At 39.0% G+C, this 27416-nt stretch overlaps 1 protein-coding gene across 2 annotated transcripts in view; it reads left to right on the top strand.

The window, feature by feature from the left end:
- The window catches only part of LOC134223622 (furin-like protease 2), a 1298803-nt gene that overhangs the window by 1097229 nt on the left and 174158 nt on the right, over positions 1 to 27416 (top strand). The gene's annotated exons all lie outside the window — the stretch shown is intronic.

The raw sequence follows: 27416 nt of genomic DNA, 5'->3' as shown, positions 1-27416 counted from the left end.
TCAATCTTCATGTATGGGCGAATTCCTTTAACTAATAAAATCGGGGTCTCCTGTAGCCAAAGGCGTAGGATTGCCAATCCGGAGACGGCAAGCTCGATTCTCGGTCCGGTCTAGGATGTTTTTGGGTAGGAAAATAATGCAAAATGACCATAATGCCAAACGACCATTATGCCATTCGACCATAATGCCAAACGACTTTATGCCAAATGGGGTACACTGCCCATGATCTCATAGTTGACGTAACAACCATTGCACTTCCGCACGTATTTCGAATAATTTAGGAACAAACATCGCACTTTTAAAACATTTCAACCCGTAAGCACTTAAATGAGGTCTGGAACAAGCAACGTATCGATGTTGCAGCGATTGAATTACTTTAGTAAACGCGTAATAAATCAAGTTCGCAAAAATTTCGAATGGTTGATACGTCAACTATGAAATCATGGGCAACCAATTCATCATTATTCGAATCCTATTCACTGCTTATTTAGAACCTTTGCATAAAAATTCTCTTGTGATATTTGCTAATGTTGTTCCAAGAAGCAATCGGAGTTTGTTAATTTTGATCTCTCTAATGTGTGATTGGTCGGCGCTGCTGTTTTTCTCTCGCCGAACCACTGCAGAAGAAATAATATTTGCCCATTGTTGCCAGTTCCTGTTGTCCTATCTTTACTGCAAGTGAGCCATAGTTAAACGTTCAAAAATAAATACATGCAGAAAACAATTTTTAAAAAAATTATGGGAAATATTGTGGAACTAGTTTCTAACGAAGAATGAATGTGATGATAATTCTTCTTCTATAACTTTTTGATATTAAACTTTGCGAGTAAAACAAACTTAAATATCAAAAAAGCGGAGGTTTCAAGCTTTCAAAAAAGAAGAAAATTTGGCTTTATCCAGCTTTCCACGCTCGCCATAATAGCGGATGCTATAATAATTTTGACATGGACTGCTTCACTGAACTGAACTGACATTTTAGTCTAAGCAACATTGATATTTGCCGTTACTAATAACAGCCAATGTGTTGTTTGTTTTCATCAACAAAAAACGGGAGCTCAAAACTTTGATAATTCTAGATCCTTCACGACTTTTTCAAATGTTGGTCTAGAATTATTCTATTTGAGATATTACTAATTACTAATTTATTTCAGATATTTGGATCTTGAAGCTTTTTATAAAGTATTCACATTTACTTTTACAGAATATTCGATCCAAACCTCGGTCCAAACTTGGTTCGCTGGATTTTCTAACTGCCTAAGTGATATATTGGGAAGAATATATAATTTCGATTACGTTTTTCCTTGGAAGGAAACAGTGTGCGCTACCTTGATCTCATTATATCATTTCGTTCGAGTTTTTTCTCTCTGAATTTGTCCTTTTAAATCAGCGTTCCGTGCTACAGCCCCTTCTTGGTCCCTATATTCCACCACTGACAGCCAAATTTATTACACTTTGATTAACAAGTGTTATGCAAATCCTTCTATAATGAAAGTACTTATACCGAAATACAGAATCGAAATTACCCGCTATCTGGCTCTTACTAGCTGAGATTCTTCATAAGGCATAATACCCTCACCACTGTTACACGATTGCGACGTTTCCTCCATCCGGCACATGAAACTCGATAAATTTACTCCTATTTAATAGTCGATCCTTGCGTGGTGGCGCCTGCCGGAAAATCCGAACTCAATTTCAAGCCGCATTACAACCCTCCGGTGCTGCAGGACTTGTTCGCTTCCCCAGAACAATCATCATCATCATTCCACTACAGCAGCGTTTCATGAACGGCAACGCTCGCTCACCCATTCTCACACGGATCAGCGCCGGCACTTGGCATACATACTGGCACCTAATAAAATTCAACTTTAATCGAATGCAAATTACATCCATCCGAAATTCCGGAAATCTTTAGCCTGTCCTCCAATCCGACGCTGCTTGGCTCAGGGAACGGTTCAACCTCAGTAAATGGAAAACAGACACGTGGAGTAAGACCGCTGCCGGGCTTGGTTCATACATCCAGCGTAGGGGTTCCATTCCCGGAAACGATTTCCCGGAAAATCAATTTTCCCGATTCCCGGGATGCACACTTTAGTTTCCCGAATTTCCCGGGAAATTATTATGTTAAAGTATTTACCAATTTTTGGAGACAACTGTGATCGTTTAAAGTATTTGGAAATCCGTTTCTTATTTTGCAAATTTGATGAGGAAGTATCAATTATATTTTTGACTAACATCTTCTCACTGTTCATAATGAAATTTCTATTTATTAGTATATTTCGCTTTCAAAATAGATTACTCCCCATATTATAAAAATAATTAAGTTTTAACTGTAGATGCTACAGTATTGTACGGTTCAACTCTAATGCGCGTTGAAGGGAGGCGAATCAAAGCATAAGTTTCCATCGGACGTCTATTTATTTAGTAAGCCCAATCATTACAGGCATTACGAAGTCGAAATAAAAATCGAGTATTCGATGGAATTTCTCAAAAGCAAGAATAAAGTTATTTAATTATGCAGAGCGACAAATTTTCTCCAGATCGCAGATATTTAAGCAAGGGCAGTGACGGCTTTGGTAGGTTTATTGTCAGAGGCTTATTTTCAAGACTTTTAATACTTTTTGATTCAAACCCCAAACAGACTCATGTTCCGAACAATCGTTTTTGTTTGGAGATATTGTTTTCTTTTTCTGAATTATAATGAACTATTGAGAATTTACTGTCTGAATATGTCAGAGTACAAAGGTTTACATATTTTAGTTCTTTACTATAAGGTCAGTACAACAGTCTAATAACAAAACTCGCCAAACTTATGCAATTTTATGCATTTCTGGTGCTACTCGGAATTTCAAACAAAGTTTGACCGAAAGATTCATTTAATATTGATTGTTATGATTCGTAAGGTACGACCATAAAACGCTCGTCTGAACGTATTTTTTCGTTTCTGAACAAAAAACATTTATTGCTTACATACTTCAAATGCAAAGGCGAAATGTGCTCAAGTGTTCGTATCATGGTTCTTATTATACATCAAATTTGACCAGAATATTGTTTGCATTAATAAAATATACGGACGAGTACCAGAATGGTTGATGTTAGAAATCTTCCGGCAATAACAGAACAAATCCTGTCTTCTCCTCCATATCAAGAATCAAGGAATCATCTGGACATAACAGATCATACTCTCTAACGAGAGTAGATGCTGAAACTTCGCCATCTGATGCTCATGATATAGCGAGCGTTTTGCAGACATAGACATAGACCTAGGTAACGCTCTCGAACTAAACAGAGACAATTTTTCAGACTTTTCAACAACTCTTTAATCATTTTTGCACAATGTATCAAGTATCAATCCCTTGAGGTCGAGAGTATGTTTTTATCCTTATTACCCTAGTTATTATTTCACGTTACGATTTTGAGTTTCGCAAAATTGTTTTATTTCCCGGGATCCCGGGAAATCCCGGGTAGTTAAGATTTTATTTCCTGTTTCCCGGGAAGTTGATTCCTGGGAAAATGGAACCCCTAATCCAGCGTTTAGGAACAAATGGATTTCCATTAGGATTGGGACTCAAGGAGAAAAAAACGAACAACGCTCTGCTCGGTGATGTAGCACAAGCCAGACATGGAATAATTTGTTTGGTGATATTTATTTAACAAGAGGCTATTAATAATGTTTTAATTTTAGTATTCATTCAAACAAACTTTCGTGCGTAACAGAAATGTAACAAAATTCCTTTAATACAAAATACATGTCATTAATTTAAGACAGCAAGAACAAAGATCATGTTCTTTATTCGTAGCTTCAAACAGAAAATTTAACAATAAGTATGACTTTTATATGAAGCAAAATAAAATTTGTACTTAACGCAACTGTGTACCTTCCAACGGCACTGACTATTTTCCATCCGAAACCAGAAAACAATCGTTCACCAGCAAACATACGCCCGTCCTTGTACACATTTTACCTCCCGTGCAACGATATCCGAAAAAGGAAGAGCCGGTCTCATTTCTGACTCCAGCACCTACTTGTACCGGAGATCGGAACGGAAATCACGTGTAATTCAATGTGGAGCTCAGATTAGGCCCTGTTCCACCCTTTGCGAGCATCCTCCATATCCTTCCCATTCTTCAAGTGGGTGTGTACTCAGCAGCAGAGGTAATTCTCAAACAGCGCCATCCGATTTAGTTCATTACCGTCATTCTCTTCGGCGGCGTCCTACCGCCTACGCGTAGGAAGGACCCTTTTTCAGGTAACTGCTCGCTCCAGAAAGACGTAGAACAATCCGTGCATACTTTCAAGGAAGTGACGTGTATGGATATGACAAGCCAGCCACGAATAAATTTAGCCCGAGTCGAAAAATTAGCATACAATGTGAACAAGGCTGGAAAATTGCCTTCGCCGTCATGTGGTTAATCCCACCGTATCGCAGCCCACCACTACTAGCTGCTCGCTTTTGAGCCGACTGACGACGACAGCCGATGACGACGATGCCTCGCCTCAAACACATTTCAGGCAACCGGTGCCGTGCAACGCTTTGCCCCAGGCTGTCTTTCGGCAGACATACTACTTCCAGTTATGTCCGTCCATATCCTTCCCCCCAGGAAAGATATCGGATGCGCATTAACGAATATGAGGGGTCCTTTATCCGATCCTGGGAGCGGACCGGTACGGACGGAGGTTTGCTGAAGATGATGCTCTTCGTCACCTTGAGAAAATCGTCGTCAGGATGCTGCCACAGATGCTCCTGGATGGGTCCAAATGATGTTTGCCGGAAGAAACGGCAACCCCAGGCGTCGGGTAGCAACAGCAGCTGACCGTATGATATGATTGTCGGTTTTCCCAAGCAAGGGAAGCTTGCGGTGTGTTTGCTTTCAAGTTATTTCCCGTTTCCGTTCAATATGAAGAAGGATTGACACACTTACTACTATCTTTGGGAGTTGGAACCACCACAGAGGCGGTGGTGGAATTTTGAAATTGATTTTGATTTGAGATCGCATGCGAAATTGAATTTGAATCTTGATTGGGATTCACTTTCGATTTTGGACTTGGATTTGGACTTAAACTTGCAGTTGGATTTGAATTTTGACTTGGACTTGGAACTGATGCTGAAATAAATTGAAACATATATTGAGATTGAATGGACTTGGACTTGGAGGTAGATTTGAAGTTGGCGGCACAGAATTCAGAAAATTCCAATTTGATTCACTATTTTGTGAAGCTTGATTCGTCTTAAACAAGAAATCCCATTGCCTCGTGCCGTCATACCATCGGATTTTAGAGGGTTCCAATGAGGCTATCGTGTGTTCCGTTCAACACCAGGTTGGAAAACCGAAAGCGAGCCCACAATTAGGAAAATTGATAGCTGTTTGGTTCATAATATTTGCTTAATTATTGATCAATGTTTCGGTCGGGCCTAGTTTGGCTCTTCGTGTTCCATTTGCAGAGGCATCGTCTCGCTTCAAACGATGCCCTCCATTGGTGGTTGCCAATCGTTTCAGGATTCATCTCGTCGCCGGATCGAAATGGTCAAAGGTAGAGGAAACGGTACGAGCACGCTAATGATAGCAACTTCTAGTGGTTCGAAGTTCGAAAATAATTTTGAATATGATTATCAAAATAAAAGTTACTCTCAAATATGCTTCTTCATCATAAATACAGCAGTTAGTGTCAAAAAGCTTTATACAAATGGATCTAAGAACACTTAATTCGTGTTAAAAAATCATTTCTCAGTCCAAACCACTGTGCACTAAAGACGTTCGCTTTGCTCAAGTGGCAACTAATTAGTGCAATTAATTTGATAGATTTTTCAAGTGGGGCTCCAACCGCGTCGGCCGCAACACTTCCACAGCAGAAACCGTTTTTAGTATAATTGTAAGGTCCGATTAGCATCGGCACACAGCGTTTGGTAAGGTCATTAGAGAATGGTGTTTGGTTTGCGGTACCGGACAGGAGGGCGTTTATTTGTATTCGTGATATATTGCATTTCAACGCGTGTCATTTGGGTGCAAGCAATTAATGACTGCTGGAGTGCTTTGCGGTGAGAAATGGATGATGAATCGATTTTAGAAAAACAAATTGTCTTGTGGTACCACTAAGCCTCGGTTTATGCTGTCCATAGTGACTTTGTGAAAATGGGACCTTGGAACAGAATGGTTGCATGATGCTAATTAGACATACGATGAATACCATCGATTGCGAAACAAGCATCGTATAAATCAGAGTTAATTTATTAGCCATCAAGGGCTAAAAGTATTTGATTTACAGTAACTTTTTTGTAAAGCACATTTTCAAATTTTTATTTTGATGTTTAGGCAGAATAAACAAACAAACAAATGATTCAGGAGCTGTATTTGATTTTAAATGTAGACGAAATTATAACAGGTGCCTACATATTTTGAAAGTTCTGAACAAAATACCAGTCCGATCATATTTTTACAAACCAGAAGTAACCTAATCAGTTTTAATGTTTTATAGTTGGATTTCTCAGTCTAAATTGGTTAAGATGGCTGCTTTGGCATAGCACAACGTTTCGGTCCCATATAGGCCCTATTTCAAGGGATAAGCTGTCGTGGTACCGAAACGTCGGGCTATGACAAACTAGCCATCTTAATCAATTTAGACTGAGAAAGACAACGATAAAACATCCATTCTTCTAGTCGCAGTATACTACATTTATCAGTTTTAATTACAATATACATCATAGTTTAAATTACTCTAACAATTGCTAAAATAATGACCAACGTTCCTTAAAAGACCGACTTTAAAATTTAGAATATCCTTGTTTAAATGTTATTATTCAAATTAAATATTTGAGTATTGGTTAGAATATGTTTCGAGTTGAGGCGCAATTGTTGTTTTATCAGCACTTCAATATCACGAATGTCTATGCAATTCCAAGAGGATGCTGCCGGGCACCGAGAGCTTGTAAACAATTGGAAACAGTTTCTCCTAAATGACCCCGAATGGCAGAACGATTGGAGGCAGCATGAAAAAAAACTAATCGATGTTAAGCTTCTGCCCAGGAGCAAAGCATGGCCCTGTCGGACCTAACTTCTAAGAGAATCATAAAGGAGCAGTGCTCTAAAAGGTTTCGCTTGAAATGGATTACTTATCTGATGAAGCGCGCCGGTTGCATCGGGATCACACTTACCTGGAAGAAGAGAAAGGAGAATAGTTAGAATTTATGTGCTCTGGTTGATTGGAATCACAGGGAATACACATTAAACTCGAATTTGAAATGCATTTCAAGTCAATTTCCACTGTTTTATGACGTAAAAGCTTTCCATTGTTTTCTTTTTCAAATGGAATTGATTCGAGGTGTTGTTTTTGCTTCTATGCAATATGTAGCAATAATCCTGTGATGAATCACTTTCACAGTTTGCCGTGATTTAGGTTGACATTCGTTGAAATCGAGAACTATGTTTTATTTCCCAAATTATAAAAAATGTGTTAAACACTTCAACAAAAATCTTTGAAAATATTATTGTTTACACCGTGATCAATATGATCGGACCCACTATCAAAATGCAATGTAATAACGCAAATGTTAGGCATCAACTACCTTCTGATAATGTCGGATAATGCTAAGTTCCAAAAAGTGTGTCTACATGTGTCCGCAAGCAGGCCCTATCAAAGCGACCGTGTGCCGCTCAAAGCGCACAGGAACCCAGTGAGCATGAGGAGTGCCCACTTCGGTAGGATATTGCGTGTGCTTCTTCAGCAGAGAGCGAGTGATCTGCTTATGTTGAGGCATGAGCGTCTTAGTGCGCCACCACTATTGTCACCTCGAAGCACGGCAGAAGTTTGAGTGTGGACTGCGCATGCTGAGGCAGGAGTGTCGTAGCGTAGAATCGTCGATTGGTCCCTACATATTGACACCTCGAGGCATGCCAGTGGAGTGTTAGGGTGGGCACCCAAATAAGACTCACATGGGGCGGAGCGTGGACCGTCTGAAAGCGGTCCCAGTAGCAACGGCTTGGTGGTATAGAAATATTTCCGGTTCGTTAACGTCTATGGCAGCAGCAACAGCGTGTCGATAGTGTCGATAGCGTCTACCAGCCAGCGTCCGTAGCAACGAGTTATCGGATGGCGGTCGAGAGGTACAATTAAAATTAATCGGTTCTTTGTCAGGGCAACCTTTATGCACAGGAGGGAATTTGCTTTACCCAAAATATTCAACAAGGTGAAAATGAAAATTCATCCAAAAATGGCACACCACATCAACTAGCCGCCAGGCAGGTGATGCCAGAGCAGCTGCTGATTCTCTCGGGCATACCGGAGGATTGGCCGCTTTTCATAAGATCATATAATAACACAACCCAGGCGTGTGGTTATTCAGACGTAGAGAACCTTGCCCGGTTACAGCGGTGCTTGAAGGGTCATGCCTTTAAATCAATGCGAAGTTGCCTCTTACTTCCGCAAGGAGTGCCACAAGTAATTGATACCTTGCAAACACTTTTCGGACGACCGGAGTTGATTCATACGTTACTACAAAAAGTTCGAGTAGTGCCTGCACCGAAGCATGACAGACTCGATACCCTTATTGGATTTGGAATGGCGGTCCAAAATCTATGCGACCAATATAGAGGCTGGAGGACAAGATGCTCACATTAATTGTTTTATTGATGGTGCTTTCCGAGCTTGTGGAGAAACTCCCCGCGAACATGAAGTTGGATTGGTCCCTGTACAAGCAGCGATGTCATATAGTGAATCTTCGTATCTTCGCTTCGTACATGTCAACTCTAGTGCGTGCCGCAACCGATGTGACTCTTTATTTTGGACCCAGACCAATACAGCATGCAAATCCAAGGTGGGCCCTCTAATAGCCTTGTCTGTCACACGACTAGAGCTAATGGCAGCAGTGATCGGGACTCGTTTGCAGTAAACAACAATCGCCAAGCACTCTTTAAAAATCGAAAAGAGCATTTTATGGACTGATTCAAAAACGGTGCTAGCGTGGATCAGCTCGGATCATAGGTGTAACCGTCATTTCGTTGCGTGTCGTGTGGGAGAGATTCTCTCTGAAACTCAGTGGCTCTGGGAAGAAAATGTGGCAGATGATGCGACAAAATGGGGACGTCTATGTCAAAATAGGTCCTTCTATGTCATCGAACAGTCGTTGGTTCCGAGGTCCAGACTTTTTGTATCTTCCGGAGGAATGTTGGTCCGCAGTCGCTAATCCTGGAGAACGAAAGACGAACGAAGAAATTGAGCGTGTACGGTATATCGCGAAGAATTGTGTACAACATCCTGTCCACTGGTGGCGCTTCTCTCGGTGAACACGATTATGGCGTGCGACAGCGTACGTGCTTCGCTATGTACAAAACTTGCGTCGAAAAGTTGGAAAAGTAGAGTTGTTGATCGGTGCTTTCAATATGATGCATAGCAATTTAAAGACCCAAATTAAATTAATTAATTGAATATGTCATTGCCAGGTTTTTTTTCAGGTCTTCCATTAATTTCCTGGAGTTAAGGCTTTCAGATCTCCACGAGTAAACTCATATTTTACGGTCATATTGATACGGCTCATATTGATATATAAATATTCCTAGCGATTCAAGAATCAAATTGGACATACATTCAACATGTGTCCCATTACAGGTAATACAAAATTTCGCGACCTTAGGATCTATACGGGTAATGAAATATCTATTAGCTCATTTTTTTAAAATAAAACATGCTCTGTTTGCTTTTTCTGGAAATGAACATACTGTTAGTGATGTTTTGGATCAAATAGCATTTGACTTCTTGTTTAAGGGTTATCCAATTTGGTTATATGGATCATACCATTTATATGCTCTGAACCATTTTTGGAAAGATCTAACAGTCAATAGGGCGTATACTCAAGAAAATTCTCGGAAGACCTGGAGTAATATAATTTTTGAGGGCATATCTAATTTGGTTCTATGGAATACAAAGCGCATTATCCATTTGAAAAAGAGATAACAGCCGTTTGGATACGCGTGCAGACCTTCACGCCTAAACTCCAGGGAATTCTTGAATGAACTGTAATGGAAAAATTGTTGAACTTGTTAATGTGAAATTTACTCAAATCAATAGACTTTTTCTATTTAATTTAGGAAATTCCGTTATATTTTTTGAGGAAAGTCCAATTCAATTCTTTGGACCACAGTCAGCACGAACGAATAAAAAAAAAGCAAGCAGCTCTCAAGGAGCTCATGGCCTATACTTCAGGCAATTCTTGTAATGGGATGCATATTTTCTTCTGTATCGGTAGGGATGAGTCTTTTCTAATTATTATAAAAATTGGAAAACGATTGCGCCTATTAGTTTACTTGCTCAGGAGAAGTTTAGACAATGAAAAGATTCTGGATCATTATATTTGAGCGACGTAGGACACAAAGTCAAGCAGAAACATTATTTTTAGTTGCTTAACCGAACTCAATACAGAAGTCCTTCCTCTCCATCAACATTTTTTCCCCGCTACGCCACTAATTTGCCAGATGTGCTATCGTTTTCAAAGAAATATGATTTTGTAACTGATGACAGACATGATGTAATGTGCCATCAAATGGTTCATTCACTTCGAGTTTTGACATTCAAAATGATTATTCAAAACATAGAATGGCTTAGGCTAGATGTACCAGTCGTGGCTATAGCACAAGTTGTCGCACTAGTGCATTATGCACCAAGTGGTACACCACATCACCACAAAATGTTTTCTGATCAGTGAACCATATTCATATGACACGATAACACCTTTAATCTCTTCCAAATCGAACAAACCATAATTGTGAAATTAAGAATAGTGCCACTGATTAGCCCCTCATTAATGATGAGCGCAGTGGCGCGTTTTGACAGTTAACCCATGTATTTTCTGGGAAAACCTGCCGCTGCGCTCAGCATTGTGGATGGGCCATAACTGGTACATGCGTTACTATTATGGATTAAGCATTTTTGGGTACTTTTAATGAATTTTAATGCGGTTTTTACATTTGTTCTAAGGAGTAGGAAGGGAAACTTTCCGCTTAACATATTTACACCACCCATATGATTTTTTATTAATATTTTTCAAAAAAGTTGTTCTTAACTATGGAGACGATTGGTACACCCACCCTACTCAGTTTTCTTCTTCATAGACTCATTCATTTGATAACCACTGACTATGGTAACTGCCTCGCCAAAAACATAATAAGCTTTGATTGTAATGCCATTTTGATCGTCGGTATTATGTCTACGTGTGCTTTTATTCAAATTATCAAAACCATGTTCAGCTTTACGGTTATTTTATAATTGGGAAAATGTAAATATTCATTCGAAAATTGACAGTGCCGAGCCGAATATGAATATGTTTAGAAGTGAAGTGACAAAGAGGGCCGATAGGCTTCAGAAAAATAATCGATTATTTAAAGCTCTGGTGATCAGCACAGCATTTCTGGCAATGACAAAACCATCATTAAGCCATTTCACACATAAGAGAGCTAGAAATATTTTTGAGCATCTTTTTACATAACTGGTATCAAACCAGGAAATCCCACAGGCACATATTTAGCTAACCCTTCCTAGGAAAAAAAATGCTCTCGAAACTCTGGAGAATTCATTTGGGATCTCTGGGATTATGTAATTCTGGGAACTTTTTCAGTAACGCTGGGTAGACATCTTTGCGTGGTGTGTTGCGGTGTAAGATCTACCATGATCACCTTGTCAGCTACCAACTCCGTGGTACTTAGGAGGGTATCGCTGAGTCGGGGGCCCGTCATTAAGTAAGTACTACATCAACACTTCTCCCCCTCCCAAGTTACGGTGAAGATGGGCGTGGCCAGCAGTAGTAATCCTCATGCTTTTGTGATTTTTGTCCCAGATTAAAATCAAGGACCACACCCACCTTGATTTCTGATAGCAATCTGGATAGGGATTTCTAAAGAAAAACATGAGTATCACTAGGGTCCAATTTACTATGTACACCGTAACTATGCAATGCTATGCTTGTGAAATTCTGGAAACATCGCCACCAGCGATCCTTTTCGACTCTATAATTCTGAGAAAATTTCCTCCCAGAAGTTTTGTAAAATTCCTTTTTTTAGGAATTCTGGGAAACTCATATTTCCAGAATACAGGGTTTTACTTTTTATATAAGTTCTTGAGAGTTCCTACCCAGCAGTTCTGAGCATTTATAGCTTCAGAAATTATGGAAATTCTTCCTCCACTCACTGGAAATCTCCCACAGATATTTTGGAGAAATTTTCCTTCATGAATTGTAGGAACTCTGTTTTACAAGAATTGTGGAATACTGCCAGCTACTCTACAACAACTTTTCGAGACATACTTTCGAGGCACAAATTAACAGAAAACTGAAGATTGATATGTCTTTAATTTTATTGATGTGTCGGGGTGACAATGGGTCTGGGAGGTGAGAGTGGATCATCGCTCTCACCGGCAGTCTGGCGGTCTTAGAGCAAAATCGTTCAAAAAGGGCTCTTATATTTTAGTCTTTTTGCCCTCAGATACATTGAGACAGTGACCCATTTTCACCTCATTTGACCCATTGTCACCCCCGACGATGTCTTCAACAATTCTCCCAAATACTCATTTAGGAATTTTGCCCCTCCAAAGGTCAGGGCAATTCTTCTCGCACGAATTTTGTGGAATTACTCTTCCAGAAATTACGATGAATTTCTCCTTAAGGAATTTGGAGGAATTTATCCTCCGAGGATCCAGGCGAATTATTCACCTCATCCCAAAAATTCTAGATTATTCTCTCTCTAATAACCCTGGAGAATTGCTCCCTTACGAATTATTAGGAAATCTTCTCCTATGAATTATAGGAAACTTCTTCTCCTTGTACTTGGGGAATTCCTTCGATAGGGGAAGTGTACTGGTTTTGGTCACCTTAGTGCCTAATTTGACCAACCCTGAATAACCCATATTTTTCAAAAAAAATATAGATCAGTTTTAACAGCGATGGAATATAACACCTGTTAGAGCTACTGAAACCTTAAAAATTGATTTACTTTTTGGAGTTATTCGAAAACTGGTCAAATTAGGGACATAGCCAAAACTGGTACAGTTACCCTAGGACTTCTAAAAGTTCCTTCTTTTAGAATGCCAGTGAAATGAAAGGGATGGGTGGTTTATACTCCCAGATTTTTGATACATTCCAAGAATTCCTTATCTTTGAATTTTAGGGATTCCATTGTCCAGAAGTTCTGAAGAAATTTCAAGAATTCCTAGAGAGAAAGTAAAAAAATTCCTAAAGAAATTTTCAAAGGAATCTTGGACGCATTTTCTCATGGTATTCCTGCAGGATTATTTATTAACGTACAATTTAAATTATTCTTATTGCCATTAATACACGAGACATGCAAATAATATTCCAAAAAGTATTGCTTATTATATTCGTAAATGGTAATCTTGAATCGCGCCGATCCGAGCCGCCGCCGAGAACAACTGCGGCGTGGCGCCGGCTGCTTCCGCCGCCGTTTCAAAGTGGATCGGTGCACAGGTCTACTTCAACTCTCGCGAGAATCATAACTTCAAAAAAAAAAATGACACGAGCACAATAAAGGCTCCCCCAGACCTAAGCGATTTCATCGCCGCGACGGCGACAACTAGTCGCCGCGATTTTATTGTTGAGTCGCTGCAAGCAATGTTCTATTTACGCTTCCATACCAACGGCGACAGAATCGCAGTCGCCAAACGATAGAATCGCGTCGCGACTGTCGCATCGCGTGTGTTTGGGGGAACCTTAATAGTGCTGTCCAAGAGCTGCTCGAGGTGGCTTGAAGTTGTTCCCGTTCTACTCGTTCGTTTTTATCAACAAATGGACGTTAGCGGAGCGGAAGCAGCTTCGAGCTGCTCATTGGACAGCATCGGTGAACTTCTCGCAAGACCTCCCCAATCTAAATTTGAAACGATATGAACGATTATGTTTCCAACTTTCGAGTACTATTAGTTATAAATTAGTACAGTAATATCCCGATTTTATCACCCCCTGGTGAATTTTGGGGTCATAAAACAGGGTACCGTCAACTGGGGGGAAGATGATCATTGAGGTGAAGATGATCATTTGATGTTTCAGTCAAAAGTGCCAATTTTTTTTTATGAAACGCTAGTCAACAATATTCTCCGTTCAAGGAATGTTACTGCTAGGTAGAAATCCGAGTTTTTCGATTATAATCATGAAAATGTATTTTATGGAAGAAAGAGAGAGATAGTCATAAATGACGCTATTTTCGTTTCAAATATTGACTTCGTAGACTTCTTTACGTAGTAAATTCAATATTCATACAAATAACCTAGTGTATTTTGACTACTAGGTCATAATGATTTTAGTAGAGCTGTCTTGATCAACTTCACCCCAATCCAGATTACTCAAAAAATGTGTGATAATTTAATTTATTTTAATAAATGCGAACGCATTTCAGAAAACTAAAGTTGTTGATTATTGCAACGTATAGCAGTACATGTTTTGAAAATATTTATTTCGATTTAAAATGTAACCACACATTGTTATTGCATGTTTTGTCTTAAAAATGATCATCTTCCCCAGTTGACGGTATGTGACAAAATTGAAAAAAAAATATATATATATATATCCAATTTTTAATTCATTTCACAAATGAGGCATTCCACGGGGGCATGTCAGTCGATCCTGAGCGACCATTTCGAAAATATTTGAAACTCTGCACAGTTTTTCAATTTCATCTAAATCGTCATTTTTCGATATCAAATCTTCATATTGAGTCACGACTAACTTTTCAAAAGGGTGTATGTGAAATGGTTCAAAAATATTTAAAAAGCTGCACAGCAAAAACGGAATGTTCGATTGTTATGATTTTTCAGCAAAGTTAGACAACTAAATGGTGATTCTTAAGAAAATGTGCACAGTAAAAAAATTTTTTTGCCTTTAAAATATCATTTTGTCACAAAACTCAAATATCTCAAAACCCTATCTTTTTTCGAACGTAATTTTTTTAGGGAAAACGGTCCATTATATTAGCTATCTACCATAAAAATTTGGTGATGGTAAAAAAGTTATGACATTTCAAACATTTCACAATTTTCACATTTAGTAAAAAACAATTTTTTTCTGTGTAAGTTATTTCGAGAATTGCAGTTTGATGCAGATTTTATTGTTAAGGGACGTGATTTAAACAAGTTGTTTTCATGATATTTTGATTTAATTATTCATAGCATCTATAAGAAACTTAGACACGATCCAGTGTTGTGATCAAAAGTATTGATAGTGTCATAATTTTCATTGCACGTGACTGGCGAAAAATTCTTTTAATAGTGTTGAAACCTGTTGATAATAACGTTGATAGAAACATATCAGAAATGTTATTTTAAGACAAAAGCTGCAAAATCAAAGATTTATATACACGTGTACGTCTATAGTTTACCTGCAAAAATATACCTCTTAGAGAATAGACTTTATGATCGGGAGGAAACGGGTATCTTCAACAACAACAAATGCATGATAGGTACATACCATGACAATGTTTCACGAAAAGCAAAAAAATACTACTACTAAGGTTGTTAAAGATCTTATAGTAATTTTTTCTTCGGTCAAGCAAATGACACCAAACTAGTCAGTAAAACTTAAAAGTGATTTTGTTTATTGAAATATTATGAACAACATGAGTAGCCGCTTTCTCAACTGTTGTAGGCCGTTTGATGGAAAAAGTGTTCAAAAAGAGTTACGAAATCTCACCGAAAGCACCATAGATAAACTGAAAGCGACTGGTTATGCTCCAATGTCCACATTGAATACAATTTACGCATTTGCACGTCCTGCCGTCTAAACGTTGACAAAAGAGCAATCTGTATATCATCGGTTGAGCAGAGCGCAGGAAGTTCGAAAACGACAGCAACTGAGGAATTGCCAGATGTATCGACAACAACTGAGGAATTACCAGAAGTATTAAGTGCTGAGAGCTTTGCCACCGTACCATCAGCGAAATCTGTTTCAACAAATCAATCGGAAGATGAGTGTATCCAAAAGGTCAACATCGAACGCTTTAACGAGGGCATAGCTGGGATAAAAGTGACCTGATTAAATGGAGAAGATGGACTACGTTTATTACCCGGAGAAAAATACCGTGAAATAAACGAAGCTGTACGAAGAAACCTCTTCAAATTAGGGACCTGATGATGTGGAAAATACAGACTACGATGAGGTAATTATAAATATGAAGGAAAGGTTCTCGAATGCAGCCACGACAAGGAAAGAAAAATTATTGATTTTGTCGATGCTGCCAAGTTCGTGGTCTATTCAGGATGCCATTGATGAGTTCAAAACCAATAGAAATACAGTAAAAGAGGCAAAACAATTGAAGAATAACTGTCTTTCAACCAAAAATACTAGGTCTAGTACTGCATTAACAGATGAGACAAAAGAAATAGTAGTTCAATATTTTGAAGATGATGAAGTAAGTCGAGCTATGCCTGGTCAAAAGATTATGTATCAGTAAAAAGATGGAAAGCGTCAAGCAATCCAAAACGATTAATGATGACGATTTTGAAAGAAGCGTACACACGCTTCAAGCTGAAATTCACGATAATATTAAAATAGGTTTTTCCTCATTTGCAAGCCTTCGGCCAAGGCAATGTAAGCTTCTTTCCAATTCAGGAACACATAATGTGTGTGTGCACAACCCATGAGAATATTAATCTTATTTTACATAGTTTGAAAAGAATCAATTTAACAAAGGATATTAAAATGTTAACTGGTAGTCTTTGTGTGAAAATACAACATCAAATTGCTATCTACGATGTTGTTCGGATTGTCCAGATTATTCATCATTGGAAAATACTTTATTCGCTGAGTTTGAAGAAAAATATATTGATCAGTTATCATTTGAGCAATGGGTGACCACGGATAGGCGTGACATAGAAACTATTGTAAAACCTGTAGATGAGTTTGTGTCATATTTTTGCTTGAAATTAGAAAGTTTAATCCCTCACGATTTCATTAAAACAGAACAAGCCAGCTTTTTAAAAAATACGAAAAATACATTACAAAATGGTGAATTTTTAGTCATTTGTGATTTTTCTGAAAATTACAGCTTTGTATTGCAAGATGGAGTGCAGTCCCATCACTGGAACGTACAACAAGCTACAATTCATCCATTCGTTATTTATTTTAATGGAAGTACGCAAATTGAACACTTAAGTTTTATTATAATTTCCGAAGATTTAAGACACGATTCAGTATCCGTAAACTTGTTCATTGAAAATGATTAACTTTTTACGCGTTGATAAGCATAAAGAAGTCAAAAAGATATATTTCATGTCTGATGGAGCAGCGTCGCAGTACAAAAATCGTAAGAATTTTTCGAGCCTATGTCAATTTAAATCAATGTACGGAATTGATGCAGAATGGCATTTTTTTGCTACATCACATGGCAAAGGTCCTTGTGATGCTATTGGGGAACAATAAAGCGCATGGCCACAAGAGCAAGTTTAGCCAAAGAACGAGCATCCAATTAAAACTGCGAAAGAACTTTTGATTGGGCAAATCGTAGAAAAGAAAAAGATTTAACCAAATTATCATTTTGTTTTACTACTACTGAAGAGTACGAAATAAAGGCTTCAGAGCTCAGCGAGCAATTTAATAACGCGAAAACGATCCAAGGAACCCATAAATTTCACTGTTTCATTCCATTGTCGGAAAATAAAATTAAAGCAAAACTATACTCAAACTGTGCTGATAATAATTCAAAAGTGTTCGATATTTTAAAAAATTTGAATAAAATAAATAAAAATAAGTATTAATAAACTGTTTTCAGGATATCATAACCCATACCAAAATTCAAACCCAAAACTCTTAGAGTTTCTATAACAACATTGTGTAACTGCCACATTTAATTTAATACTTAGGATAATATTAATTCATTTTTATTTATTTATACATATAATATTTATACATATAATATACATAATATCGATGAATACATAAATATGGAATATCATACAAAACAACTTGTTTAACTCACGCAAGGCCCTTAACAATAAAATCAGCATCAAACTGCGATTCTTGAAAAAAAAAAAACACGGAAATTTTTTTTTGTTTACTATATGTGAAAATTGTGAAATGTTTGAAATGTCATAACTTTTTGTTTATTAGTTTACCATCACCAAATTTTTATGGTAGATAGCTAATATAATGGACCGTTTTCCTAAAAAATTACGTTCGAAAAAGATAGGGTTTTGAGATATTTGAGTTTTGTGACAAAATGATATTTTTAAAGGCAAAAAATTTTTTTTACTGTGCGCATTTTCTTAAGAATCACCATTTAGTTGTCTAACTTTGCTGAAAAATCATAACAATCGAACATTCCGTTTTTGCTGTGCAGCTTTTTTAAATATTTTTGAACCATTTTCACATACACCCTTTTGAAAAGTTAGTCGTGACTCAATATGAAGATTTGATATCGAAAATGACGATTTAGATGAAATTGAAAACTGTGCAAAGTTTCAACTCAATAGAAAATCATGAATTAAAAATTTTCTTAAATTTTGATGCTGTTGCTTGGAATCGCTCAAATATGAATCATGTTATGCCTTGGAAAGGCCAAATGCGTGAACGGTACCAGTTATTTCTTGTCAAAACTGCTTACAGAATATTTCCCAGGTACTCAGAAGTCGTTCGTAATAAATTATAGGCGGTGAAAGTTATTTCCTGAAAATCAATGTTGTTTGTGGTATCATTTACGAAAATAAAAAGAATCACAATTTTTTTTGGGGTGACAGAATCGGGTCAAAAACGTGATAAAAATCGGGTCGAAACCGTGATAAAATCGGGGAGTGACAAAATCGGGTCAACACTGTATCTAGTTATAAATCGCGACTCTAAGCTTATTTATGTGTCCGGCTCTGTGGGATCTCTTTCTAATTTCGAGTGCTCACAGAAACAGTTTTAACAGAATAATTAATTCGATTCTGGATGGAGTTGCCTGCCTTAGTTTTGTTGATGATGATTTTATTTTGCTTATTTTCAAATATTAAAAATAGATTCTTTGTTATATTGTCGCCCCTCCATAGTAAGCATTGCATATCCTCGCGTTGATGCAATAACGCTGGCATTGCCGTTTAAGTCCAAATGAACAATCGCTCATTTTGAGTGATTGATTGTTTATCTTCACGATGGATGAACAATTCAACACGTGTTTCAAAAGATCTTATAAGAAATTGCTAATGCTGTTGTATATAGAGATATCCGTACTAACTGGTAAAATAGGAGTTGCATAGATCACATCGCTTTCCATGGTGAATCCCGATCTATGTTTCTGATCACCCCACCCAACCAACACAAATTCCTACCTGTTATAATTGTGGAGATGCAGAGGTATTCGCGGTCTCTAGTAGCAACAATAATAACACACTAACCTTCCTTTCTATTCCCAACTGACTGTAAGTGACTTGGCCGGCGCTGTTATTGATAAAATTTCGAGAGCTGCTGAACGTGCAATTCAAGAATAGATGGTAAATCCCAACCACTATTCACTTGGATCGAAGTGCAATTCGCACCAGCTCTGATCCATCACGGAGTAGCAACCATTGATATGTACAGTCACATATGTACTTGCTCACATTTAAAAAATGACCTTATGTCAAGAAATTTTGTAACTTCCTTCCATAATTTATCCAAAACAATGTTTAAAATCTCACCGATTTGTACCGATTTCCATCTTATCGTATTTTATTCATCTTACTGAAAGCCCCGATATCCATCTAATTTTTAGCTAACTTCGAATTACATCCCACAATCGTGCCCAACTAATATGGATTTATTGATGATTTACATACAAACACTTTTCTTGCATATTAAGAGAAAACACCAAAGAGCATTGTTTTCATTTCTGCTATCGGATAATCAACATCAACACGCGTAGGGCGAGATGTATAGATATGTCTATCTGTCAACATTCACACCCACATTACCAGCAAGTGCATGCACAATGAAAACGATTGGAACGTTCATTCTGTGGTGCCAAGTAACGGAGTAAACTCAGAGCTCCGCAGAAAATGCAATGTTTTTCACCGTCATTGAATTTATTCGTATTTCAGGAATTCAGCCGCAAACAGTTTTTTCTTTATTTACTTCACTTATTTGGTGATGAAATAAGGGAGCGTCCATTAATTACGTAACGCTTTTAGGGGGGGGAGGGGGTTGAATGAAACGTGACCAAATGTGACAAAGGGGGGGGAGGGGGTGGACCTGACCGTAACGTCACATTTTTCTTAAATGTATAAAGCGATGTATAGGATAAATTTTAATGAAAATAAATCTTTCGGTTTTGAACCAGTAATAATGGTGTTTGCCTGCCAAATATTTCATCGATAAAAGTGTTTCTTTAAATTGCACTTGTTTTGCCGCTTTTCGACATCCGGAAAATGTTACTGTTTTGGTTCTTCATTCAATTGCTGTCTTAGTTTGTTTAAACAAATAAATGAGCAAAATAAATTACTCTTTCCTCATGTTTGTGTTTATTTTCAGAAGTTTAACATCATTCTTCCTAAAATAACATTTCATAGTTCAGTGGAATAGTTCCCTTCAATAATGATAACTTAATATTTTGGCCAACTTTTTCATGTACGCAATATTCATCTATCGGCAGATGAAATGAAAGCAGTTTTTTCACATACCGCAGGTCTTCTACGTGCAGATAGGAAATTTACAAAACTAGCTACATCTCACAATAATCCTATCGAAATCAAGGATTTTTGACTTACTGACGTATTAAAAATATGTTTTAAAAATAAGCCTTGGGCAAATCACCCGAAGGTGGTGCAAAAGACTTAATTGCATGTGAAATGATGGTAAACGCATGGTTGTTTGGAAAATCTTAATGGATTGAATGAAAATATTACGTGAAAATATGTTATATCAGTTAGGAACCAAGATTTTTCGGGGAAGATTTGTGATCTCGTGAAATTTTGGTTTTGGTATATTCGGACAGACTGATTTATTAGTAGTTTACTCTTAGTTTGCCACTATAAGCATGAATAAAAGGAAATCTATTAAATTGATTTTGCATTAACAGTGTTGTATTAGGCGAAATAAATTTATTAAGATTTATTTATCGACAAAACGCTAACAACATATCGAAGATTTTCAATCAAAATAAATTTGTCGAATTATCGGGAATCGCCCATTACTTCCATTTGTTGTTTTTTGTTAATGACATTTGATGCAAGCCCGTGTTCATTCAGTTTTTCGTAGCAGTGTGAAGTGTTTATTTCCGGAATTACTTTGAAAGTTTGAATAATGGATCGAGGTGCACTTTTTTCACCATTGTTCAATGCCTTTGTGAAAGCATTTCCGAACAAGAAAAGACAGCAATGCCAGTTTGAAGCCGTTGAATTTTGGAATGTATGGAAGGAGAAGGATGCTAAAGTTCTCGAAGAGAAAGTCGAGAAGAAAATCAAGGAATTAGAGGGCTTGTAATGACAAAAAAGGGAAAGTTGCTCAAGTTCTGGGGCAAACCGTTGACCCCAACTGCGAAGCCTACTTCATCAACCGTATCCTCAACAAAATCGATGCCCACGCCGAAAGAAACCGATAACGCTACACCTTCGACATCTGGTGCAAACAAACGCTCTACTCCAGCACAAGAAAGCCTAACGACCTAACTTAACGACGTCAATTCACAAGTTGTTTTCCTGTCGGACAGGAAATCAAGTGGATTATTGACAGATGACGAATACAAACAGCTTGAAAATTTGAAGAATAAAAATTAAACTTGAAAAGGACATGAAACTAAAAGTGAATCAACAGGCTCGGCAACAGAAATATCGTGACAAAACTAAGCAGGCAAAGTTACAATTAATGAAGGATATTCCAGAAGCAGGTACAGTATTACATTAAAAATACGAATTTCACGCAATAATGGCAAAAATTACAGCAAATTATCTAACGTTTCGCGAGTGCCAAGGACGGCCTCGATTGGAAGAGGAGCAGCCAGACCTGCTCAAGGCTATTTGCGACATAGCATTACATGGTTTCTGCTGCACATGACAGACGTCACGATGAAAGTGTGAGGAGTGTGAAAACTCTAAACGAGTTGACTGCCGCTCTTCAAACGAAAGGATTTAACATCAAGCGATCAGCAACATATCTACGACTGATCCCTAGAAGAGCTTGATTCCAGTGAAGGTAAGCGACATATTCACACTGTACCAGTAAAGTTGTTACGCGCAAGCAATGTTAAGCACCAAGAACATCCTGACGGATGGTTCTGTACAGCATCAATCAGATCACTCGAAGAAATCGCATCAATTCTGGGACCCAATGAAACTGGTTTCATTAGTCAGGATGATAAAGCAAGAGTTGCTATTGGGTTGGCTGCCGCAAATAAGCAGGCACCGATGCTTATGCATGTGGAGTACAAGGTAACTCTCCCAGATCACGACTGGTGGTCGCGAATAAGCATAAGCTTATTCCTTCGGTGTATGCGGGCATTGAAATAAAGCCTAATGGCCCAGGAAAACCTGAAGCGGTAGGATATTCTGGGCCTACGTACATTGCAGTTCGGACTGGGAAGCATTCTTCATCGACAGCTTACTCTCATGGTGTAGATTTTGAACGTTTGCTTACTCTTGAGTCATTCGAGGTCCTTCTAAAATTTGATGGATTTGTTAAGCCTCTCCCTATTTTTACCGACGACGGTGGTCCAGAAGAGCACCCGTGCTACCATAAAGTAATACAAACAGCAGTCCACCATTTCATGGCACACAACCTTGACGCCCTGTTTGTGGCAACAAACGCGTTGGTCGAAATGCATTCAAGCGGGTTGAACGACGTATGGCACCATTGAGCAAAAAGCTAGCTGAATTGATAATTCCACACAACCATTTTGGTTCCCATCTGGATAGCCAATTGAGGACAACTGATCTTGTTGGCGAAGCAGAACTTCAAGTACGTTGGTGAATTACTTGCGGATGTTTGGAGCGAAATGACAATCGATGGTTATTCAACTGTGGCCGAATATATCGAACCGAAATCATCTTAGCTTGATACAGAATCATTTCATGGTTACGGTCAGATCTGCTTTGCAAAGCACGTGAGGACCAGTCAATATTTGCTTTAGATTGTGAAATGTTTCCACAGGTAATTGTAATAGTCTACCTTTTCCAAAATGATAACTTATTCTATATTTGTTGCAGAAACTGTTGTTCACCTTTAAGAGGCAGCTTGCAAAATGTATTGCGCAACAGATTTCTTCCGCCCCAGTTTCACTTTCTCAAACCTCTCATGGTTTAGCTGCATCTGCAAAAAGACGAAACACTACACTTTCCTTCGATGTTCGTCTTGAATTCTCTCCACAACGAGAATATTCTTCCAAAATCGGCAAATGCATATAAGCTGATCCCATACGATCTGTATTGTACTTCTGTGAAAAGTGTTTTGAGTGACAGGATTTGCGGTTCCTGCGGAATATACTTTGCTTCAGCAGTAATGCTCCGAGAACACAGAAAATCGCATAAGACCATTCTAATATCCCAAGCAGCCGCGAAAAACGCGCCCGGTTAGAGTTGTTGCAAAACGCCAACGTGAATGGATGGCTATCATATCCCGTGGAGGAAACATGGATTGTGAGTGGATTGAAGAAGACGAGTTGGACCTCAGTGATTTGCCTCAATCACCACCGTTGACAAGCGATACGACGGCCGAACCAAGCGATTATCTAGTAGTATCGATCAATGATCATCTACAAAACCCGTGGATTGAAGAGTAGCGTAAGTTTATAAATGTATATCATAACCGCTGCTAATTTATTTTTTTTATGTTGAAATACTTTATCAAAAAACTGAATTCATGAATACAACAATCATTTAATATCTTCTTTTGTATTTAAAAATATTGTCGAAATTTTTATATCGTCTCCGAAAAAAAAAGTGAAGGGGGGGGGGGGGTTAAAGGCCGTGTGACGAAATTTTTAGGGGGGGGGCGAAGAAAATGTGACATTCTGTGACAAGGGGGGGGGGGGGGGGAAATTTTTGCCATTTTTTGCGTTACGTAATTTATGGATGTTCCCTAAAGCATTATTTATTATTTGTTAAAAGTGTCAATCGATTTATTCCTAGGTAAAATAAATTAATAGTAACCCTTCACGTATAAAAATCTGGCATTCCTGTGTTGCTGCAACAGTAGTGAAATGGGATTGAAATATAATCAGTGTTAATTAGGTATGTTTTGGAAGAAATTCTTCCCATGATTTCTCAGCTTTTAGAAGCTAGGTTTTAGTTTTAAATCATTGGTTAATTTAACCGTAAGTGTGAAGAGTGTGCTGTATAAAGTTTAATGGTGTTTTAAATAGGTGGGTCATTCTACTAAATCCAGTGATAAAGTCTAGCGTCGGTGAGTGGTGGCGGCGTAGTACGCATGAGCGAATGTAGAGAACCAATCTTATAAGTAAGATTTTCATCCCATATCAGTAAGTGCTTATCTATTTTTATTAATTTGAATATTAGTGAATTATTTCTGAAACTATTGATAGTATCACATAAATTAATCCCATGGGAATGTGCTTCAACAGTTATCAGTTCAAATGAACTGCGAAAACACTGTTTATTTTACGCAGGAAGTTAAGCGATCGCAAAATGAGAGTAATTTTGGATCTGAGATTAAAATGGGAGCATATACCCTAATTCGAATGGAAAACCGGATAGCAGCAGCCACTTTCGTATCGTTGGACACCCGTTTCCGTATCGCTTTGCCAAAACTTCATACAGTGATTGAGTTGGTGATCAGATGGTACCATCACAAACATCTTCATGCGAATGGAGAAACAATCTTTAACGAGATACGACAGCGGTTTCATGCAGGGATGGGAAAAATCAAATTTTCGAAAAATCGAGGAGGATCAAAACTCATCCGCGATCTTACTTTTGAATTATCAAGTGATAGAAACTCGCCAGCGATTAAGAATCGCTCGAAAATCGTATCTTGATTTGAAGCATTTACCGTTACATTTTGAACTCTTTTTCCTTACTACCATAAAACCATAACGACAAATAGAAGGTATAACGGGAGTGTTGACAATTAGCTAATATTAGTAAAGATCCATGGTTGAATCAAAGTTCTGTGTTTATTATCGTTTGAGTAGTATTAGAGAAGTATTTGAGAAGTTGTCGCCGGCGACAACTCGCCGACTGTTTTCACGTGAAAAGTTTTCACCTGAAAACTGCAATTATTATCGTTTGATAATGATTCAGCACAACATTGGTTCCATGTGCCAAATTTTCGTACAGCGGTCCGCAAAGAGAAAAAGAAGTGTATGTGGTGAAAAGTTAAGTCGGCAGTTCTTCCTGAAGCTAGACTAAGAGTATTTTAACGTCCTTTTTCTTATGTTAGAATTGACTACTTTGGAACAATAGCTGCGCGGGTGGAAGTAGTGCCGAAAAATGGGTGTTTTTTTAAATTAATTTCACTATCTGTGCTGTTCAACCGAGGTTGAACACTGTTCTCGATGGAGTCCTGCAAGTTGGCCATCCGAAAATTTGTTGTGTGTAGAGGGGCGCCAAAGGAGATCTACAGTGATCGAGGTACGAATTTCGTTGGTTCCAGTAACGAGTTATAACGAGAGAAAAATATCATCGACCAACAGTTAGCGAAGACGTTCACGCAAACACCAATTGGGTTTCTAATCCGCCTGCCGCTCTCCACATGGGTGGAGTGTAGGAGCGATTAGTAAGATCCGTGAAGACTGCGCTCTTGGCTATGTATTCCACAAGGACTCGGAGTGACGAAACTCTGGTCACTCTAGTGACTGAAAACGAGAGTGTAGTAAACTCAAGACCGCTAACATTTATCCCACTTGAGGAAGAGCAGCAGGAGGCGCTTACTCCAAATCATTTTTTGCAACCGTGCCTCCCATCCCTCCCCCAATCAGATCACCTCATTAGATATCAATAAATCAAGGTAATTAAATTAGCAACTCCTATCCCTACCTCTCGCGGTGCTGGCTGGATACGAGCAACCTTAGGGAAGATCGGGTAACCAACCCCGGTGGGAACTATGGTCGTATGCTGACAGGGAAGGGGGTTTGCTCCTTCCGGAGGTGCAAATCTTATTGAGCGTCTGTTCTCCATGTCAGGATCGGCTCACAACAGCGTCTGTTCTCCATGTTAGGGGCGGCTGATCATCGTCCGAGTGCCAGCGAGGGACTCTATGAAACTGTGCACCATGGTCCACCGGAAATAAGGAGGAATGGTCCTCCGGAAATTTAGGGGTTTGTGTCAGGCCCTGCAAGCCAGCCTTTAAAAATCATAAGCAACGAACAATCAACAAGAGAGTACGGACCGGAACCATCGGCGAAGACCACTGCGACGAAAAGGGACTAGCGATTGGAAACTCGGTTCGTGGAACTGCAAATCTCTCAACTTCATCGGGAGCACACGCATACTCGCCGATGTGCCTGGCGACCGTGGATTCGGCATCGTAGCGCTGCAGGAGGTTTGTTGGAAAGGATCAATGGTGCGAACGTTTAGAGGTAATCATACCATCTACCAGAGCTGCGGCAACACACACGCGCTGGAAACAGCTTTCATAGTGATGGGCGATATGCAAAGGCGCGTGATCGGGTGGTGACCGATCAACGAGATGCAGGTTGAGGATCAAAGGCCGGTTCTTCAACTTCAGCATAATCAACGTCCATAGCCCACACTCCGGAAGCAGTGATGATGATAGGGACGCATTCTACGCGGAGCTGGAAAGTGAGTACGACAGTTGCCCAAGCCACGACGTCAAAATCATCATAGGGGATTTGAACGCTCAGGTTGGCCAAGAGGAAGAGTTTAGACCGACTATTGGAAAGTTCAGCGCTCACCGGCTGACGAACGAAAACGGCCTACGACTAATTGATTTCGCCGCCTCCAAGAATATGGCCATTCGCAGCACCTACTTCCAACACAGCCTCCCGTATCGGTACACCTGGAGATCACCACTGCAGACAGAATCACAAATCGACCACGTTCTGATTGATGGACGGCACTTCTCCGACATTATCGACGTCAGGACATATCGTGGCGCTAACATGGACTCTGACCATTATCTGGTGATGGTTAAACTGCGCCCAAAACTATCCGTCATCAACAATGTTCGGTACCGACGACCGCCGCGGTACGACCTAGAGCGACTGAAGCAACCTGATGTCGCCACTGCATACGCGCAACATCTCGAGGCAGCGTTGCCGGAAGAGGGTGAGCCTGATGGGGCCCTCTTGAGGACTGCTGGAATACAGTTAAAGCAGCCATTAACGACGCAGCGGAGAACAACGTCGGGTATATGGGTCGAAGTCGACGGAACGATTGGTTCGACGAAGAGTGCAGACAGATTCTGGAGGAGAAGGACGCAGCGCGGGCCGTCGCGCTACAGCGAGGTACCCTGCAGAACGTGGAACGTTATAGACGTAAGCGGAGACAGCAGACCCCCCTTTTCAGGAGAAGAAAC

This window comes from Armigeres subalbatus, chromosome 3, assembly GCF_024139115.2.
Source record: "Armigeres subalbatus isolate Guangzhou_Male chromosome 3, GZ_Asu_2, whole genome shotgun sequence".
In the NCBI taxonomy this organism is placed as follows: Eukaryota; Metazoa; Arthropoda; class Insecta; order Diptera; family Culicidae; genus Armigeres; species Armigeres subalbatus.
This window is presented reverse-complemented; position numbering and strand designations above follow the sequence as displayed.